Source organism: Bufo bufo, chromosome 1, assembly GCF_905171765.1.
Source record: "Bufo bufo chromosome 1, aBufBuf1.1, whole genome shotgun sequence".
Taxonomy (NCBI): Eukaryota; Metazoa; Chordata; class Amphibia; order Anura; family Bufonidae; genus Bufo; species Bufo bufo.
The window spans coordinates 542,334,449-542,348,986 of record NC_053389.1 but is presented as its reverse complement, the minus strand read 5'-3'; the positions used below and the strand labels follow the sequence as shown (position 1 = coordinate 542,348,986).

Sequence of the window (14,538 nt, the reverse complement as noted above, 5' to 3'; positions counted from 1 at the left end):
AAATAGAACAGGTGTTCCTAATACTTCTTTAGGTGAGTGTATATGTCTATATGGAGTCCTTACAGTTATTTCTACTTTACTGCTTACTTATTCATAGGATTTTTTTAAAAATAAATTATATACACTCACCTAAAGAATTATTAGGAACACCTGTTCTATTTCTTATTAATGCAATTATCTAGTCAATCAATCACATGGCAGTTGCTTCAATGCATTTAGGGGGGTGGTCCTGGTCAAGACAATCTCCTGAACTCCAAACTGAATGTCAGAATGGGAAAGAAAGGGGATTTAAGCAATTTTGAGCGTGGCATGGTTGTTGGTGCAAGACGGGCCGGTCTGAGTATTTCACAATCTGCTCAGTTACTGGGATTTTCACGCACAACCATTTCTAGGGTTTACAAAGAATGGTGTGAAAAGGGAAAAACATCCAGTATGGGCAGTCCTGTGGGCGAAAATGCGTTGTGGATGCTAGAGGTCAGAGGAGAATGGGCCGACTGATTCAAGCTGATAGAAGAGCAACGTTGACTGAAATAACCACTCGTTACAACCGAGGTATGCAGCAAAGCATTTGTGAAGCCACAACACGCACAACCTTGAGGCGGATGGGCTACAACAGCAGAAGACCCCACCAGGTACCACTCATCTCCACTACAAATAGGAAAAAGAGGCTACAATTTGCACGAGCTCACCAAAATTGGACTGTTGAAGACTGGAAAAATGTTGCCTGGTTTGATGAGTCTCGATTTCTGTTGAGACATTCAAATGGTTGAGTCCGAATTTGGCGTAAACAGAATGAGAACATGTATCCATCCTCTGATGGCTACTTCCAGCAGGATAATGCACCATGTCACAAAGCTCAAATCATTTCAAATTGGTTTCTTGAACATGACAATGAGTTGACTGTACTAAAATGGCCCCACAGTCACCAGATCTCAACCCAATAGAGCATCTTTGGGATTTGGTGGAACGGGAGCTTCGTGCCCTGGATGTGCATCCCTCAAATCTCCATCAACTGCAAGATGCTATCCTATCAATATGGGCCAAGATTTCTAAAGAATGCTATCAGTACCTTGTTGAATCAATGCCACGTAGAATTAAGGCAGTTCTGAAGGCAAAAGGGGGTCCAACACCGTATTAGTATGGTGTTCCTAATAATTCTTTAGGTGAGTGTATATATATATATAAATCCTATGGATAAGTAAGCAGTAAAGTAGAAATATCTGTAAGAACTCCATTTTATGATAAAGAAAATTATATTTTGCCAGCTTGTTTATGATGTCGCTATGCTTTGTTTACTTTAATAGTGCCGATAATTAGAATCCACCATCTGTGTACCTGTCCTAGCAGAAACGATCATGGTTTTCTCCCCTTTGATTAGGTTAAACAGGGTTCCATGCAGCATCATTACAATCTAGTATTGATTTCTCTTTAGTGCTGTGAATTAACCAAATGCACATTATTAAATGTTGTTCCATTAACTTGGCCTAATGAGCTCAAGACTTAAAAGATTTTTTTTCTCCACTGATGCGTTAGTAAATTGGTAGAGAAGCAGTCAGAGTACAAAGCCTTTCTGACAGACTTGTGTAAACTCTTTTTGTTCTACTTGTATCTTCTGCTTTCTACTTGGGCCTGCATACAGCTGCACATATGCCATTCTGTTAATTAGTAACCTTTTCTACTGTAAGAATAGAATGTGCACATTTTTAGCTTTCACTTGAAATATGGACATTTAGAAAGGCATAGAGCTTTAGAGATTTCATAATTGGACACTGACAACTGCAGAGGCATTCACTGAGGTCTTTATAACACTTTCCTGGAAGTTTACTATTGTCATTACATTAACACTTGAATGAAAAGTGTCTGTGTTGAAATCTTAGACTGATTTTCACAATAATATATATGTACAGGCACATCTCAATAAATTAGTATTTCATCTAAAAGTTTATTTTAGTAATTCAGTTCTAAAATTGAAACTCAAATATTCTGTAGATTCATTTAATACAGAGTGATCTATTTCAAACATTTATGTCTTCTAATGTTAATGATTATGGCTTATAGCTAACAAAAACCCAAAAGTCAGTATCTGAGAAAATTTGAGTATTATAGAAAACTAATTTCAAAAATGATTTTAATTTTGGCCTCTGAAAAGTATGTACAGTATATGCACTCTATACTTGGCCAGGGCTCATTTTGCATGAATAACTGCATCAATGAGGCGTGGCACAGAGGCGATCAGCCTATGGCACTACTGAGGTGTGTTAAGGAAGCCCAGGTTGCTTTGATAGTGGCCTCCAGGTCATCTGCATTGTTTGGTCTGGTGTCTCTCATGTTCCTCTTGACAATACCCCATAGATTCTCTATGGGACTTAGGGTAGGCGAGTTTGCTGTTAACTCAAGAACAGTGATACTGTGGTTAATAAATTATGTATTGGTACATTTGTCAGTATGGGCAGATGCCAAATCCTGCTGGAAAGTGAAATCAGCATCTCCATAAAACCTGTCAGCAGAGGGAAGCATGAAGTACTCTAAAATTTCCTAGTAGATGGCTGCGCTGACTTTGGACTTGATATAACACAGTGGACCAAACCATGGCTCCCCAAACCATCTCTGACTATGGAAACTTCACACTGGAGCTCAAGCACCTTGGATTGTGTGCCTCTCCACTCTTCCTCAGTCTCTGGGACCTTGATTTCCAAATGAAATGCAAAAACAAGACTTTGGACCAATGAGCAACAGTCCAGTCCTTTTTCTCCTTGACACAATGGTTTGACACAAGGAAGCCCATGTCCCAGATATGTCTGTGTGTGGTGGCTCTTGAGCACTGACTCCACTCCTTATAAATCTCCCCCAAATTCTTGAATGGCCTTTTTTTGTTAGAATCCTTTCAAGGCTGCGGTTATCCCTGTTGCTTGTGCACCTTTTTCCTTCCACTCAACTGTCCATTAATATACTTGGATACAGCAATCTGTGAACAGCCAGCATATTTAGCAATGACCATTTATGGCAGGCATGTCAAACTGCGGCCCTCCAGCTGTTGCAAAACTACAACTCCCAGCATGCCCGGACAGCCTACAGGTATCAGCCTACAGCAGGGCATTGTGGGAGTTGTAGTTTTACAACAGCTGGAGGGCCAGAGTTTGACATGCCTGATTTATGGCTTTCCCTCCTTGTAGATGTTGTCAATGACTGTCTTCTGGACAACTGTCAAGTCAGCAGTCTTCCCCATAATTGTGTACCCTACTAAACCAATGTTCTTTCCAAATATCTAAGTATGTTGCTGCCTTTTCATTTCTGCAAACCTATATGTTAAGCAATATTATGTGCCAGGTACAGATGAAACTCAAAAAATTTGAATATCGTGCAAAGTTCATTTATTTCAGTAATGCAACTTAAAATTAGAATATTGTGAAAAGGTTCAATATTATAGGCTCAAAGTGTCACACTCTAGTCAGCTAATTAATCCATACCCCCTGAGCAAAAGGTACCTGAGATTGTGACTTTGAGGTTTTTATAAGCTGTAAGCCATAATCATTCAAATTATAACAAAGGCTTGAAATATCTCGCTTTGCATGTAATGAGTCTATCTCATATGTTAGTTTCACCTTTTAAGTTGCATTACTGAAATAAATAAACTTTGCACGATATTCAAATTTTTAGAGTTTTGACCGTATATGCAAATTTAACCATAAGTTGGTCAGGAGTGAAATGCTCATTCATTAGGTGAAAGAGTTGTTCAAGCTGGCAAGTAAATTGGCAGCAGATTGTGCTGTCTAAACTGCACTTTGGTGGCCAGAAACAATGCAGCTGTATGAGTATGTGCGATCGCAGTAGTGATTACCGGTACTCGTTCTCATACTGTGGAGGTGATCACTGCATGCAAATTTAGCGATTACTCCCCCCCCCCCCCCATGGGAGGAACAGACAGTTTTTGTGAAGGAATGTTTGGCTGATTCGAAGCATGTAAACCCGCCTTTAGTCCAAAATACTGTAGCCTCAGGTTAAATGACATGCCTGAAAGAACCAGCTTGAAAAAAAAAATTGTGTGGTACCCAGCATATAAGTAGCACAAACATTTCTTTTTATTCATTCATTTCATTAATCTCAAGCCAAAGTAATGGAATAAATATCTTTAAGTTCAAAACTTCGGAATAGTATTGTACGGAGATTCGTCTCCGTACACTATTAGGATATATAGGCTCCGATGAGCCGAAGTCAGTTAATCACAAAGTCATGCGTGACTTTGTTGAATAACTTTGTTAGTTGATTTTTAAAGTGGAAAACCCCTTTAAAATTTGAAACCGTACTCTGCCTCGGTTCCGAGGTACTAAGGCGCCCACTGCTCTCGTGAGCAGGCACCATTTTTAAGTGAGGTGTTCAGGAAGAGTTTAATCAGATGAATCACTGCTTTGTGTCTATGCAAACTTTTCAATAGGGAGGTTACTGGTGACAGATTCCCTTTTAAAAGAGGATTTTATTTGCAAAGGTTATCAATACCACAGGAGTAGATCAGTTTATAATCGTAGGTCAACCTCTTTGTGAGTATTTTATGGCATGCCTTGGTAGTGCCATGGATCCGATATACAAACCCTAAAAAACATTCATATTAGTCTGCAGAACTCATAGGCATTCCCTACTGTTAGCATCTGAAATGGTTTCTGATATTCCTAGCTGGCTTCTTCATTTCGTTGTGCTTGTCACCTTTTACTGCTGTCTCGTTAGAAGAAATGAGGTTGATCCTTATAATAGTGTCCTTAATATCCAGACAGTGCAAGGGGTTGCATGGTTTATATATTGTTCCCTCTGCAAATTCTCTCATATGTCATATGAGTCCTCAACTTAATTCAGACAGAGGCAATTAGGTAATAATTCAATGATTCTTCAGTCTGATTCTGTAAAATGAGGCCATCTTTACCGTGATGTTTGGAATGAAATATGAGTAAAGATAATAAAGCTTTGTATGTATCAACATGGCGCCAGTAGATTTGGGGCACCCACTGTAAACATTGACAGATTTTGCATTTCTCTCTTGCTGAGAAATCTGGACTGAGGCACTAAGAGCTTAATGATGGGGAAAGGAGTTGATACTCTGCAGGGGGCTAAGTCTGCTGTATTAACTGCAATTAGGTATATGGTCCCTAATGCTTACAGACAGCTGCAGGGCAAGAAATAATGTCCTGCAAGTTGTTTTATTTTATAAACTGCCATAGGGAACAGGACAAATAGAGTGAAAATTTAAAAATGAGCAAGTAGTGTAGTCGAGATTCAGTGTAACGAAAATGGATTAACCAAAATTGCAACGAGGGTAGTGATGGTGATAAAATAATAAGTGTATATGTAGCTATAGTGTTGACAATCTAAGTAATGTTTAGTTATGTAAACTGTTATATATATATATAATCATAAATATACTATATTCCTATAGAGCCATGCCACAGGTTTATAATCCAGAAAACGGACAGCACATGCAGTAGAAAAAACGGTTGTTTATTCACCCATGTGGTACAGTGAGGCAACATTTCTGCTCAAACACAGAGCCTTTCTCAAGCATAAAGAAAGGCTCTGTGTTTCCACATGGGTGAATAAACCACCGTTTTTTCTACTGGATGTGCTGTCCGTTTTTTGGATTATTTTATTGGGTAAGAAGCTACACCCTTGAACACAGCACCCAACGTATTACCTGTTTATTGGTGGCGCCATTTTTTCCATTTGGGTGTGTGTGTGTGTGTGTGTGTATATATATATATATATATATATATATACAGTACAGACCAAAAGTTTGGACACACCTTCTCATTCAAAGAGTTTTCTTTATTTTCATGACTATGAAAATTGTAGATTCACACTGAAGGCATCAAAACTATGAATTTACACATGTGGAATTATATACATAACAAACAAGTGTGAAACAACTGAAAATATGTCATATTCTAGGTTCTTCAAAGTAGCCACCTTTTGCTTTGATTACTGCTTTGCACACTCTTGGCATTCTCTTGATGAGCTTCAAGAGGTAGTCCCCTGAAATGGTTTTCACTTCACAGGTGTGCCCTGTCAGGTTTAATAAGTAGGATTTCTTGCCTTATAAATGGGGTTGGGACCATCAGTTGCGTTGAGGAGAAGTCAGGTGGATACACAGCTGATAGTCCTACTGAATAGACTGTTAGAATTTGTATTATGGCAAGAAAAAAAGCAGCTAAGTAAAGAAAAACAAGTGGCCATTATTACTTTAAGAAATGAGGGGTCAGTAAGTCAGCCGAAAAATTGGGAAAACTTTGAAAGTAAGGGCTATTTGACCATGAAGGAGAGTGATGGGGTGCTGCGCCAGATGACCTGGCCTCCACAGTCACCGGACCTGAACCCAATCGAGATGGTTTGGGGTGAGCTGGACCGCAGAGTGAAGGCAAAAGGGCCAACAAGTGCTAAGCATCTCTGGGAACTCCTTCAAGACTGTTGGAAGACAATTTCAGGGAACTACCTCTTGAAGCTCATCAAGAGAATGCCAAGAGTGTGCAAAGCAGTAATCAAAGCAAAAGGTGGCTACTTTGAAGAACCTAGAATATGACATATTTTCAGTTGTTTCACACTTGTTTGTTATGTATATAATTCCACATGTGTTAATTCATAGTTTTGATGCCTTCATAGTCATGAAAATAAATCAAAACTCTTTGAATGAGAAGGTGTGTCCAAACTTTTGGTCTGTACTGTATATATACACGCACCTAAAGAATTATTAGGAACACCTGTTCTATTTCTCATTAGTGCAATTATCTAGTCAACCAATCACATGGCAGTTGCTTCAATGCATTTAGGGGTGTGGTCCTGGTCAAGACAATCTCCTGAACTCCAAACTGAATGTCAGAATGGGAAAGAAAGGTGATTTAAGCAATTTTGAGCGTGGTATGGTTGGTGCCAGACGGGCCTGTTTGAGTATTTCACAATCTGCTCAGTTACTGGGATTTTCACGCACAACCATTTCTAGGGTTTACAAAGAATGGTGTGAAAAGGGAAAAACATCCAGTATGCGGCAGTCCTGTGGGAAAAAATGCCTTGTGGATGCTAGAGGTCAGAGGAGAATGGGCCGACTGATTCAAGCCGATAGAAGAGCAACGTTGACTGAAATAACCACTCGTTACAACCGAGGTATGCAGCAAAGCATTTATGAAGCCACAACACACACAACCTTGAGGCGGATGAGCTACAACAGCAGAAGACCCCACCGGGTACCACTCATCTCCACTACAAATAGGAAAAAGAGGCTACAATTTGCACGAGCTCACCAAAATTGGACTGTTGAAGACTGGAAAAATGTTGCCTGGTCTGATGAGTCTCGATTTCTGTTGAGACATTCAAATGGTTGAGTCTGAATTTGGCGTAAACAGAATGAGAACATGTATCCATCCTCTGATGGCTACTTCCAGCAGGATAAAGCACCATGTCACAAAACTCGAATCATTTCAAATTGGTTTCTTGAACATGACATTGAGTTCTCTGTACTAAAATGGCCCCCACAGTCACCAGATCTCAACCCAATAGAGCATCTTTGGGATGTGGTGGAACGGGAGCTTCGTGCCCTGGATGTGCATCCCTCAAATCTCCATTAACTGCAAGATGCTATCCTATCAATATGGGACAACATTTCTAAAGAATGCTATCAGCACCTTGTTGAATCAATGCCACGTAGAATTAAGGCAGTTCTGAAGGCAAAAGGGGGTCCAACACCATATTAGTATGGTGTTCCTAATAATTCTTTAGGTGAGTGTGTGTGTGTGTGTGTGTATATATATATTTATTTTTATATATATATATATATACATACAGTCCTGATCAAAAGTTTAAGACCACTTGAAAAATGGCAAAAAATCATATTTAGCATGGCTGGATCTTAACAAGGTTCCAAGTAGAGCTTCAACATGCAACACGAAGAAATGGGAGTGAGACAAAACATTTTTTGAGCATTCAATTTAATGAAAACAACGAATAAACTGAAACAGGCTGTTTTTCAGCTGATCAAATGTTTAGGACCACATGCCTTTAAAAGGCCAAATTTGTGCAAAGATGTGGATTCATTGTCATTTTCTGTCAGGTAGTCACACTTTGTGATGGCAAAGGCAAAAAAGCTCTCCCTTTTTGAACGTGGTCGGGTTGTTGAACTGCATAGGCAGGGTCTCTCACAGCGCGCCATCGCTGCTGAGGTGGGACGCAGTAAGACAGTAATTTGGAATTTCTTAAATGATCCTGAGGGTTATGGAACAAAAAAGTCAAGTGGAAGACCCAAAAAAATTTCATCAGCACTGAGCCGGAGGATCCAATTGGCTGTCTGTCAAGACACTGTACTATCCTCGACCCAAATTAAGGCCCTTACTGGTGCTGACTGCAGCCCCATTACCATCAGACGGCATCTGAGACTGAAGGGCTTCAAAAACAAAAAACCTCTTCAAAGACCTCGTCTCCTTGAACGCCACAGAACTGCTCTTTTGGACTTTGCAAGAGAGCACCAAACATGGGACATTCAAAGGTGGAAGAAAGTTTTATTCTCTGATGAGAAAAAATGTAATCTTGATGGTTTCCAACGTTACTGGCATGTCAAGCAGATACCACCTTAGATGTTTTCTAGGCGCCACAGTGGAGGGGGCGCCATAATGGTCTGGGGTGCTTTTTCCTTCAGTGGAACAATGGATCTTCAGGAAGTGCAGGGGCGTCAAACGGCCGCTGGCTATGTCCAGATGTTGCAGAGAGCATTCCTCATGACTGAGGGCCCTCGTCTGTGTGGTAACGATTGGGTTCTTCAACAGGACAACGCTACAGTACACAATGCCCGGACAAGGGACTTCTTCCAGGAGAATAACATCACTCTTTTGGCCCATCCTGCGTGTTACCCTGATCTAAATCCAATTGAGAACCTTTGGGGATGGATGGCAAGGGAAGTTTACAAAAATGGACAACAGTTCCAGACAGTAGATGGCCTTCGTACGGCCGTCTTCACCACTTGGAGAAATGTTCCCACTCACCTCATGGAAACGCTTGCATCAAGCATGCCGAAACTAATTTTTTAAGTGATAAACAATAACGGCGGAGCTAGTCATTGCTGAGTTCATGTTTGGAGGTTGGATTTCTGTTTTGGGGGGGGTTTAGTTTTTTTTTGGAGGTGTGGTCCTAAACTTTTGATCAGCTGTAAAACAGCCTGTTTCAGTTTATTTGCTGTTTACATTAAATTGAATGCTCAAAAAATATTTTGTCTCACTCCCATTTCTTCTTGTTGCATGTTGAAGCTCTACTTGGAACCTTGTTAAGATCCAGCCATGCTAAATATAATTTTTTGCCATTTTTCAAGTGGTCTTAAACTTTTGATCAGGACTGTATATATATATATATATATATATATATATATATATATATATATATATATATACACTGCTCAAAAAAAATAAAGGGACCACTTAAACAACACAATGTAACTCCAAGTCAATCACGCTTCTGTGAAATCAAACTGTCCACTTAGGAAGCAACACTGAGTGACAATCAATTTCACATGCTGTTGTGCAAATGGGATAGAAAACAGGTGGAAATTATAGGCAATTAGCAAGACACCCCCAATAAAGGAGTGGTTCTGCAGGTGGTGATCACAGACCACTTCTCATTTCCTATGCTTCCTGGCTGATGTTTTGGTCACTTTTGAATGCTGGCGGTGCTTTTACTCTAGTGGTAGCATGAGACGGAGTCTACAACCCACACAAGTGGCTCAGGTAGTGCAGCTTATCCAGGATGGCACATCAATGCGCGCTGTGGCAAGAAGGTTTGCTGTGTCTGTCAGCGTAGTGTCCAGAGCATGGAGGCGCTACCAGGAGACATGCCAGTACATCAGGAGACGTGGAGGAGGCCTTAGGAGGGCAACAACCCTGCAGCAGGACCGCTACCTCCGCCTTTGTGCAAGGAGGAACAGGAGGAGCACTGCCAGAGCCCTGCAAAATGACCTCCAGCAGGCCACAAATGTGCATGTGTCTGCTCAAACGGTCAGAAACAGACTCCATGAGGGTGATATGAGGGCCCGACGTCCACAGGTGGGGGTTGTGCTTACAGCCCTACACCGTGCAGGACGTTTGGCATTTGCCAGAGAACACCAAGATTGGCAAATTCGCCACTGGCGCCCTGTGCTCTTCACAGATGAAAGCAGGTACACACTGAGCACATGTGACAGACGTGACAGAGTCTGGAGACGCTGTGGAGAACCTTCTGCTGCCTGCAACATCCTCCAGCATGACCGTTTTGGCATTGGGTCAGTAATTGTGTGGGGTGGCATTTCTTTGGAGGGCCGCACAGCCCTCCATGTGCTCGCCAGAGGTAGCCTGACTGCCATTAGGTACCGAGATGAGATCCTCAGACCCGTTGTGAGACCATATGCTGGTGCGGTTGGCCCTGGGTTCCTCCTAATGCAAGACAATGCTAGACCTCATGTGGCTGGAGTGTGTCAGCAGTTCCTGCAAGACGAAGGCATTCATGCTATGGACTGGCCCGCCCGTTTCCTAGACCTGAATCCAATTGAGCACATCTGCGACATCATGTCTCACTCTATCCACCAACGTCACGTTGCACCACAGACTGTCCAGGAGTTGGCAGATGCTTTAGTCCAGGTCTGGGAGGAGATCCCTCAGGAGACCGTCCGCCACCTCATCAGGAGCATGCACAGGCGTTGTAGGGAGGTCATACAGGCACGTGGAGGCCACACACACTACTGAGCCTCATTTTGACTTGTTTTAAGGACATTACATCAAAGTTGGATCAGCCTGTAGTGTGTTTTTCCACTTTAATTTTGAGAGTGACTCCAAATCAAGACCTCCATGGGTTGAAAAAATTTTTTTTAATTTTTTTTTTATTTTTGTGTGATTTTGTTGTCAGCACATTCAACTATGTAAAGAACAAAGTATTTCAGAAGAATATTTAATTAATTCAGATCTAGTATGTTATTTTTGTGTTCCCTTTATTTTTTTGAGCAGTGTATATATATAAACAACATTTTTAAGGAACTGCCTACCATTGTGCAAAAATTTTACATTTCTTAAAGATAGTTAACATGCAAAAAGTTGCAGTTAGTTTTTTTAATGCATTAACATTACTGATCTTGATTTGCGGCATGTATTTAAGTCCTGTACTGCATTCACAGTTCTGCAGAGAGAAGTGCAGAAATCTCTCAGCATTTGTTTGTGACCCACAGTCAGATCCTGAGTGGCGGATCAAAATTATCTTTACAACCCACTGCAAGGTAATCTCCCTATAATATTGGGTAAAGGATTGGAATGACAGAATAACTACTTTATTGTACGTCTAGCCCTAGAAGAACATGACCTAGACGGACAGGAGCAATGATAAGTAGAGAAAAAGCACTGCAGTGACTCCACTGACCTAGGCAGTATGTGAACTAGGTTATAGCTCAGTTTGCCATGGGTTCCAGTGTATTCAGCAGACTTGAGTGAGTATGACCGGTTCTGAGCACTGACTTATGTAGGATTTGGGGAGGATGTGTGTAGAGTACCCACGCTTTATCTCCTGTCTCCAGAGCTTTCTCGTAGTGAATAGACCATTTGCGTAACTGTAGGCTACTTTCAGGGGACTGGGGCATTCGTTCACTGGTCTGTCTGACTCTTTTAGTATTGGAAGCTCTTGTGGATGGTATTCAGCAAAGAGCTCCTATAATTACCGTAGTAATAAGGGCTTTCTAATTTTTACAGATTTTATGCACTGCACCTTTTGGGGCTCTCTTTTATATACAGACACCCCATGGGGCACACTGCCTTATGCTACAGGATAGTGGGGGAGATGCAGTGTTTTAATTGAGTCCCCACCCCTAATTCTACCTGCCAACAGTGCACACTGTCAAGTTGTTAAAGACAAAGCAATTTTTTGCAGGGAGTAAATAAAAAATATATCAAAAACGCAAACCATCTGTTTTCATTAACATTAACATATTGTGTTTTTTAGAATGCGATAAAATTTAACAAAAATACCCATTGAAGCTCATGTAAACTATAAGGTATGACCATCAACAAGCTCTCAGCGTGTTCATTATTAACAATGGAAATGTGGACTGTAATAAAGCTTGATGCTAACAAAGTTTATGATGTAATGTATTTTTAGTATGTCAACAATATTCTTGCTTAGCGGAGGTAATGCAGTCGTTGTTCAGATGTTATTCATTCACTTTTCAATGTTTGGTTTAAGTATGTTTATTTTGTACGTTTTCAGTAGATGCTTTTAACATATCTGGTATTACATTTTTTTAAATGTTTATTAGTTTCTGATACATGTTTACTGCAGAATATAGTAAATGGATTAAAGATTTTGCTGTCACCTATGTGACTCCATGCAGCCCGGGAGATAAGGAAATCTTTTACGGGGGAATTTATTAAGACCAGCCTTTTAAATGCCTGTCTTAGGCCTCTTTCACACTTGCGTTGTTCGGATCCATTGTGTACTCCATTTGCCGGAAGTGCCCGCCGGATCCGTAACACCGCAAGTGAACTGAAAGCATTTGAAGACTGATCCGTCTTCAAAATGCGTTTAGTGTTACTATAGCAGCCAGGACGCTATTAAAGTCCTGGTTGCCATAGTAGTAGTGGGGAGCTGGGGAGCAGTATACTTACCGTACGTGCGGTTCCCGGGGCGCTCCAGAATGACGTCAGAGCGCCCCATGCGCATGGATGACGTGATCCATGTGATCATGTCATCCATGCGCGTGGGGTGTCCTGACGTCACTCTGAAGCGCCTCGGGAGCCGCACGGACGGTAAGTATACTGCTCCCTTGCTCCCCACTACACTTTACCATGGCAACCAGGACTTTAGCGTCCTGGCAGCCATGATAACCATTCAGAAAAAGCTAAACGTCGGATCCGGTAATGCGCCAAAACAACGTTTAGCTTAAGGCCGGATCCGGATTAATGCCTTTCAATGGGCATTAATTCCGGATCCGGCCTTGCGGCAAGTGTTCAGGATTTTTGACCGGAGCAAAAAGCGCAGCATGCTGCGGTATTTTCTCCGGCAAAAAAACGTTCTGGTCCGGAACTGAAGACATCCTGATGCATCCTGAACGGATTTCTCTCCATTTAGAATGCATGGGGATAATCTTGATCAGGATTCTTCCGGCATAGAGCCCCGACGACGGAACTCTATGCCGGAACAGAACAGCGCAAGTGTGAAAGAGCCCTTAATAAAGGTTTATAGGTGGTGGTGGATCTGCCGAAGTTATGAAGAGGCAATGCCCTCTCCATAACTTCGGCGTATCCTCCGCCAGTCTAGATGTAAGCCAGCTACCTTGCCAGGCTTGGACTGGCCCACAGGGGTACAGGTGAATCCCCCGGTGGGCCCCTGAGCAAGATGGACCCCTAGTCTCCCACCCCTTGCACATAACACAGTAGACTTCCTTCACTACATACATATATTCAATGTACAGCACCTCAACCAGCCTATGTTCATATAAAAAAAACTTGATTGCACCACGCAGCAAGAAAAAATAAAATAATAATTTTTGTCTGCTACTAGGCAAAAACCATTTGTCCTATACTAAATAGAGTGTGCGGATTACAAATCTGAAGTCAGAATTGTTGTAACACGTTACAAAATCTTGCTATGCATAAGTATGCCTAAATGAATTAAGCACTTAAAGCATTGAATAATTTTGAACAGAACGAGTTTTACTACAACAATTACCTGCTCTACATCAAAGTTTGCATAGTAAACGGTGTATGAAAATGTAATGGAATAACAACATTTCTAAAAGTCTTGTTTTTCAATTTAAAAGTTTGCGTTTGTGAACGGTCATATTTCCCCATTGCAAAAACCAGCAGCAGTCCCCCATCATGTTGGGAATCCAGCGGCCTTGATACCTGTTCTCCATTGTAGAAATATCTTTATGGAACCGCTCTCCATGTTTGTCACTTACGTGTCCCAAATTGGGTGGGAAAAAGTCAAGATGGGAATGTAAGAAATGCACTTTCAATAACATTTGGCAGCCAAGTTGTTCATATGCTGTAAGCATGTTGTCTACTAATTCAGCTTAGTTTACAGCTCATCTGTTCCAAAGGAAGTTCTGCACTACTAGCACAAATGCATCCCAAGCTGCAAGACGCACTCGCTTTGACAGATTCTTGCGCTGATCATAAGTAGTGTATTTGCCACATATGTAGTATAAATTGTCTGGATCGTTAACACATTTGCGTTTATCCATCTTAAGTTTCAAAACTGATAGCACTATAACAGATCACTTTATCAAAATATGTCCAGCTTGCCTTATATACTTACTGCTGACATCAGCCTGAGTGCGTCCGAACAGGTCTGGACATGTCCATTGGAATATCTCCAATATAATGCATTAATATTATAACTGAATAGGCTTTGCATGTATAACTTAAAATCTAGACGTGTCAGGCAAATTCCGAGTGCATATTTGGAATCAGCTCATTTTAGTATAAATCACATGTTCTTCTCTCAGTAGCAAAATCATTGTTGCGCAGTGTTATTAAAAAAAACTCCCCAGTTTATTATTATAGACAT

The 14,538-nt window shown here is 41.1% G+C and overlaps 1 protein-coding gene across 2 annotated transcripts in view; it reads left to right on the top strand.

The window, feature by feature from the left end:
• Positions 1-14,538, top strand: part of TBC1D22A (TBC1 domain family member 22A) — a 741,029-nt gene that overhangs the window by 359,717 nt on the left and 366,774 nt on the right. The gene's annotated exons all lie outside the window — the stretch shown is intronic.